Raw genomic sequence first — 6,846 nt, 5'->3', positions numbered from 1 at the left:
GGGCAGTGTGGATCGGTCTGATGACCGATCCAGGGGAGTCCTGATCGGTCTGGTGACCGATCAGAGTGTGCCAAAATGCTGATTTTCGACTGTTGTGTGAAATTTCAGCCATGGAAGTTGGTGTTTTAGATTTCTAAAGGGTTGAAACTCTCCAAGACATTGTTGGTGCAATGGTCAAGGAGGAGTTGAACTTTAGGGGGAGTTTTACCTATTGGTCAAGGAGGAGTTGACCTTTAGGGAGAGTGTTACCTATTGGTCAAGGGGGAGTTGACTTTTAGGGGGAGTTTTTACTCGTCAAGATTTCTGAGGATGAGTGATATGTGATTATCACTAACTTGATTGTTGATTTAAGTATCAAGGGGGAAATTAAGGGTTTCAATGAAAGGTATGGGACTTTCATTAGGAAGAAACTCTTGACCTTGATTCACTCCTTTTTGATGTGTGTCAATAAGGGGGAGAATGTCCAGAGAATGTTCAAGGAAAAACATTGGAGTTTGGGGAGAATGTTCAGAGAATGTTCAAGGAAGAACATTGGAGAACTATTGGAAAACCTAAGTTAGGTTATCGGGTTAACCTAACTTGATTATGGTTTTTGTCAAACATCAAAAAGGGAGAGATTGTTGGTGCAACCTTAGGTCAAGGTTGACCTGGGTGACCCGACTCGAGTTGACCTAACTCGAGGTATATTTTGATGTTTGACAAGAATAGAGAAGTTATATTTTGATGTTTGACAAGAATAGGAACTTGGGGGATTGTGGGTGCAACCTTTGGTCAAGGTTGACCTGACTTGAGTTGACCTGATTCGGGAAAAGTCCAAGTATGGAGACTTGGCACGGAAAAGTCCAAGCAGGGAGCTTGGCACGGGAAAAGTCCAAGTATAGAGACTTGGCACGGAAAAGTCCAAGCAGGGAGCTTGGCACGGGAAAAGTCCAAGCAGGGAGCTTGGCACGGGAAAAGTCCAAGGATAGAGCTTGGCACGGGAAAAGTCCAAGCAGGGAGCTTGGCACGGGGAAAAGTCCAAGTATGGAAGCTTGGCATGGGAGGTCAGAGAGGGCTCGGTAGCTCGTTCTCTAGACCGGACGTGGAAGTCGGAGAGGGCTCGGTAGCTCGTTCTCTGGACTAGGTCAGAGAGGGCTCGGTAGCTCGTTCTCAAGATCAGGAAGGCTTTAGGTTTAAGGCTGGGAAATTGGATCGGTTTGCTGACCGATCCAGTGATACACTGGGTCACCTGATCGATCTGGTGACCGATGAGTAACCAAACAGATTGGGAGAAGGAATGGCCTGATCGGTCCACAGACCGATCAAGGCTCTGGCAACCAACTCTCTGTGAGAGTTGGGATCGGTCTGGGGACCAATCAGCCTAGGGCCTGATCAATCCACAGACCGATCAGGGATCGCAACCAACATTCTGTGAGAGTTGGGATCGGTCTGGGGACCGATCAGCGTAGGGCCTGATCGGTCCCCTAACCGATCAGATCCATCCTGGACCGATCAGGGTGGAGCCTGATCGGTCCAGGTCTAGCCGTTGAGACACAACGGCTAGATTTCTTCTTTCTTCTTCTTCGCAGGTTCATATAAATCAAGGGCCTCTACAGTAGAGATGTATTTGTTTTTGGCTGTTGCTCCTTCTTGTTCCTTGCGATCAGAGCTTTGCTGAGCTCTCTATTACTGAAGCTTCGTGTGAGCTTCCCTCGGCTGTACTCCAACAGATCAGTTGCTGCTGTTGTTGGCGTGAAGTGGTTGCTTCATCACCAGTCGACGAGAAGGCAAGCAAACTTGGCTTGTTGCTGTATTTCTTGTACACTGATCTTACTGTTGCAAGAGAGATTGTGGCGAGGTTTCTCCACCCAGAAGGAGTTTTTATTAGCCGGTTCTCCGGGGTCTCATCCACCGACAGATTGATAGGATTCGTCCACCTTACGGACACGCCGAGGAGTAGGAGTATCATCTCCGAACCTCGTTATATCGTCACGTTTGAGGTTTGATCTTCTTCATTTTTGTTTCTACTTTTTTTTTCCGCTGCGCTAACTCAAATTGTAGGAAGAAACGGGAATTTGGGGTCGGCTATTCACACCCCCCCTCTCTAGCCGCGTCTGAAGGTCCTAACAGTTGTTGCTGCCTAGATTGCATCAGATGATGACCTATAGATCTTTTCACTAAGGCCCTTATGGCAAGAGCTTTTGATGGGCATGTTGAAGGGTTAGGAATCAGATATATGACAACAGATATAGCAGCTTAGTCTTTTAGTATAAGTGGGAGATTGTTAGGATGTATACTAAAAGTCTAGCTTTTGGTATAAACATTCATCTAGAAATAAGAATCACATTGGTCAAATGTCTACATTTATGATAAATGTAATTGTTCAATTAATTTATATTGTAGATAACATGGTGTGTGGTGTCACACACAAAGGATCATGTTATCAGTACCTTATAAATTATAAACAGTAGCTCACGACCAAAATGGAAAGGAACAAACCATTGGAAGGTCGTAGTGTAATTAGGTATTAGTTTATCTTAACTATACAATTACACTAGTACACTTAGAGTGTATTGAGTAGGACCATTAGAGGTCGTTTCTTTTATACTGACTTCATAAAGGAACAAAGACCTCAGTTATTATGGAAGTGTGCGCTCTTAATCCTAATATAATAACAAGCACATATATTTGATATTTATTTCTTTAATTTATCAATGGGTGAGATTTTGTAAAATATCGAAAATAGGCGAAAATTAATAAGAGAATTTTCCGGAACTTTTGGAAAATTTTTGGGAATTTTTCGGAGCTCGTACGGACGAGTTAACGGGGATGAAAATGGGGTCTGGAAAAGCCTGTTTAGGCTACCCTATTTTAGTGAGGAAAAGTTGATTTTTATTTTTATATTTTCTTTCTCATTTTATTTCCTCCGTTTCTTTTTCTTCTCCTCTTCTGTCGCCGTGCCCTAAACTCCCCACCCCCGCGCGCCTTCTCTTCCCCACACGCGTGCCCTAACCGGTGCCGCAAACCGCCGCTGCTTCCCTCTCCTCTGCCCGACGCCGACGACACCAGGGAACAGAGTGCCGGCGACTATCTTCTCTCTCCCTCTTCCTTTCTTCTTCCCTGTCTCCGCCACTGAGGTCGGGACGCGCCGCCACCCCTCTCGGCCGGAATCTACCTCCAAGCCGAAGCCCTAGCCGCTATGAGGTCTGAGCCCCTTCCCCACTACCGCCAGTGATGCCAAGCATCCCTGCATAGTGCCGTCGGCCTCCCTTCTGCCCTAGCCGACCACCACAGTGCTTGTCGACGCCACCGTCTCTCGACCCAACGCCGGCCACCGTCTGTAGCTATGCACCGTCGACCCCACAGTGGACCACTTATTCCTGGGTTTTTCCTTCGGGATGGTGCCTTAGTCATCACCACCTGTACTGTCGGTGAGTGATTGTATTGAGCAGATTTTCTTCCTCACTGGGACTAGTTTCTCTTGTGTGTTCTTGTCAGGATGAGCTCCAACAGCGGCTTCACGGTCATGTACTCATCATCCATTTACCTTTGTTTTGGTTGTGAGCTTGATCTTGCATCTACTGCCCAATTGATTTTCAGATTTACAAGGAGTAGTTCCATTATATCACTGATGAGGTAAATGCATCAAATCATTTCCCCTTTGTTGGCTTGGTTTCGTTGCAAGGTTGCCCTCTTATGATTTTTATGTTAGATTATTCTGTTTGGATTAGGAATTCAATTGGGCATATGGAATGTGAAGATTTTGGATCAGTATTGGGGATATTAATTCAAGGTAAGTTATGTGTGGAGTTTTGGTTGTATTTCTATGAGTATTTGGAAGATATGCATTTGTATCAGATTATGTTGGAAATATTGTAACCTGCAGTTGCTAGATTAATTGTGGATTTAGGTAAGTTATGATGGATTCATGTTTAACTTAACCTAATGTGATTATGGAAGGCTTAATCTATTGTAGTTGTAATGAATTAAGTACAGTTGATTTATGTTGGATTAGATTTAGTCCTTGGATTTATTAGAGATGATCATATTGCTAATCGTAAGTTGATCAGCGAAAGGAAATGATTGTGTTGATTGAGGATTATTGATTAAGAAGATTAATTCAAGTTAATCATTAATTAGGATTAATTAATGATGGATCGATTAGGATTTTTCCTAATTAAGTTGGGTTGGATTTAGCTAGTTGTTGTTTATAAAATTAGCTAAATTGTATATCACGTTATCTGCAGGACTGTGATTCGGAACGGGCGTCTCGACATTGGATTGGTTTGATTCGATCTACATTGGAGGCGGGTACCTCTTGACTTATCTTTTATGATATTGTCATTTGGATATGCATAGTATTTTATAACTACAAGCATGAACATGTTTGCCTTTGGTAGGTCACTGTTTGATATCCATAGCATGTTAGGTTTATCGCCTGTGATGTATCCGTACTTATATCTCGTGATTTGTTGCCTTGAGTATCTTATTGCCATGAGTATCTTAGTTTCTAGAGTGACATACCATGCTTTACTGAGGTTAGGATTAGGCTCTGGATTTTTGTTTCTGGCATGTGTATCTAAATTATCTGATACTTAGGTTTTTATGCCATGCCTGGATTGTGTATTTCTATTGGTATATCATATATGATTCGTGTACCTAGACCTTGTGGCTTTGATCTGTGCATATTGTTGGTGCATATGCTATGGAAGGGGGATATGTTTAGGATCTAGGTTGTTATACCATAGAGGACCTGTATACCCTAGATCCGTGGATTTGACCTACTGATACTGTGGTACCCATATTATGTATATATGGATTTTTTTTCTATGCTGATCAGGATATTCCATACTTATTATATTCAGGACATAGGTATTTGATATTCTATCTGACCTGTGTACTCTAGATCTTGGTATGTGACCATCGATTTTACAGTACTCATTTCATATATATGGATATGGTTATGTTGATCAGTTTTTCTAAGCTTAGTGTCATGCATCATGATTGCATGCTGTCCGATTGTCGGCTCCACTATGGTTGAGCTCATCGCCAGTTACATGTACTGCACACACCATCACTCATGGATTAGTAGTTTATCTGGCAGGTGTGTGGCGGTTCTGCTGTTTGGCTCCGTTGGTCAGGTGACTCAGCGTGGTAGTCGGCAGACAGTTCCGCTCTGTTTGGCTCCGCTGGCATTTGGTGTAGCAGCGTGGTAGCCGGCAGACGGTGGACTTTGTTTGGCTCCGTTGGTCAGGTGACTCAGCGTGATAGCCGGCAGAGATACCTCCCCGTCATCGTGTACCGGGAGATGAGAGCATTGAGCTCCCCCATTTATGATTTGGGGTCAGAGGACAGGAGTACTCTGACAGCATTCAGTCCACTCGGTCACTGTTCAGGAGCAGTGATGTTAGAGTGCACGGTCATTACATGCATTGATTGCATATATTTGCTTGTGTTTGCTGCATTTATATGATGCATTTTGGTGGATGCATTTGTTTGACATGCATACAGGAGACATACTGCGTATCGGTTTGATGACCCTTTAGTTCAGGATAGGAGTTCTGGGTGAGTACAACTTCCTTGGGTACTTTTCAGTTTTGTATATTTCCTATATATTATTCGGAAGCTGTATTCCATGTTTATTGCTGTTAGATATATCTTACTAGGCATGTCTATTGGTATTCGCTGAGTTGTTGAACTCACCCCCGTGGACACTATCTTTTTCAGGTACCAGGTTATTTATGGTGTCGCTTGGAGCATCCTGTTTGCTGGTCCCCACGTCACATCAGAAGACATGTCGCTGTATTTTTGCTGTTTTATCATGGTATATGATATGTGAGTTTTTGGTTCTGTGATTCCGGTTTTATTTCTGGAAATGTTGCTTTGTTTATTGTGTAAGCCTAGCCGGCTAGCAGTTTTCGTTTTGGGTTGTATGTGTTGTCTTTTTCCGATGTGTTTTTGGTTTTTGTTCCAGCCGAGTGGGCTGATGATATAAACTGCGTGGTTGTGTGTATATTCCAGCCATTTGTGGCTGATGTATATTTTGTATGTGGAATTGCTTCAGATTGTCACCCGTACATGGGAGGTGCTGCCAAAATTTCTTCGGACAGGGACTCCCTCGGGGCGTGACAATTTAGTGGTATCAGAGCAGGTATACGATACTTGCTATGTGTTCTGGATTTTCAAGATTTATCTAATACCAATTTATTTGGTATCAGAGCACAATTTATGAGTCTTATTTCCGATGTTTTGGATTTAGTGATTTTGTCTTCTCGATGTGACTTTTCGGGTGTTGGGACATAGCAGCAGCAGGACATCTCCAAGCTATAGGAGGTATATTGGTATATACTGTTATCCTACCTTTCTGTTAGTATATGCCCTATATTACAGTTTATCATCTGTATTAGCATTCTTTATTAGTATCTGTCTGGTTGTTGTAGCACATATTATATGTGATGGGATAGCCACTGATCTTGATCGACCTTAATAGAGATTAAGGAATATAGTCTCTGTTGATTTTTCATATCATACCATTAGTAGTATTAGCTTCTGTTACTACTAATTGGTTAGGAGATGGAGGCACATACCAACCTCTGTTATTATTAGTGTGTAGTAGATAGTACCTTCATATTCATGTTGACTAGTCAGTAGAATACCGATATACTTTAGTTAGTTTTCATCGGTAGATGATTATTGTACTCTGGTTAGAACGGTCAATAGAAAACTAATTTATACATATTGACTTGGGGTAGTCGTGGGTTGATTTACCTTAGACGCTTGTAGAGGTTTTATTTGTTCTTGATTAGTTAGTTGATGACCGATTAGTTTTGTTGATCCGATCAGTAGGGGATTGACCTACTTTACTTT

General features: G+C 42.6%; 1 long non-coding RNA gene across 1 annotated transcript; it reads left to right on the top strand.

The window, feature by feature from the left end:
- Positions 1 to 3,587: 3,587 nt before the first annotated feature.
- Positions 3,588 to 4,357, top strand: LOC121973353. Its single transcript, XR_006109535.1, has 3 exons — positions 3,588 to 3,615; positions 3,711 to 3,772; positions 4,227 to 4,357. It is a non-coding gene; the product is annotated as an uncharacterized LOC121973353 (long non-coding RNA).
- The last annotated feature ends 2,489 nt before the right edge of the window (positions 4,358 to 6,846 follow it).

Source organism: Zingiber officinale, chromosome 4A, assembly GCF_018446385.1.
Source record: "Zingiber officinale cultivar Zhangliang chromosome 4A, Zo_v1.1, whole genome shotgun sequence".
In the NCBI taxonomy this organism is placed as follows: domain Eukaryota; kingdom Viridiplantae; phylum Streptophyta; class Magnoliopsida; order Zingiberales; family Zingiberaceae; genus Zingiber; species Zingiber officinale.
This window is presented reverse-complemented; position numbering and strand designations above follow the sequence as displayed.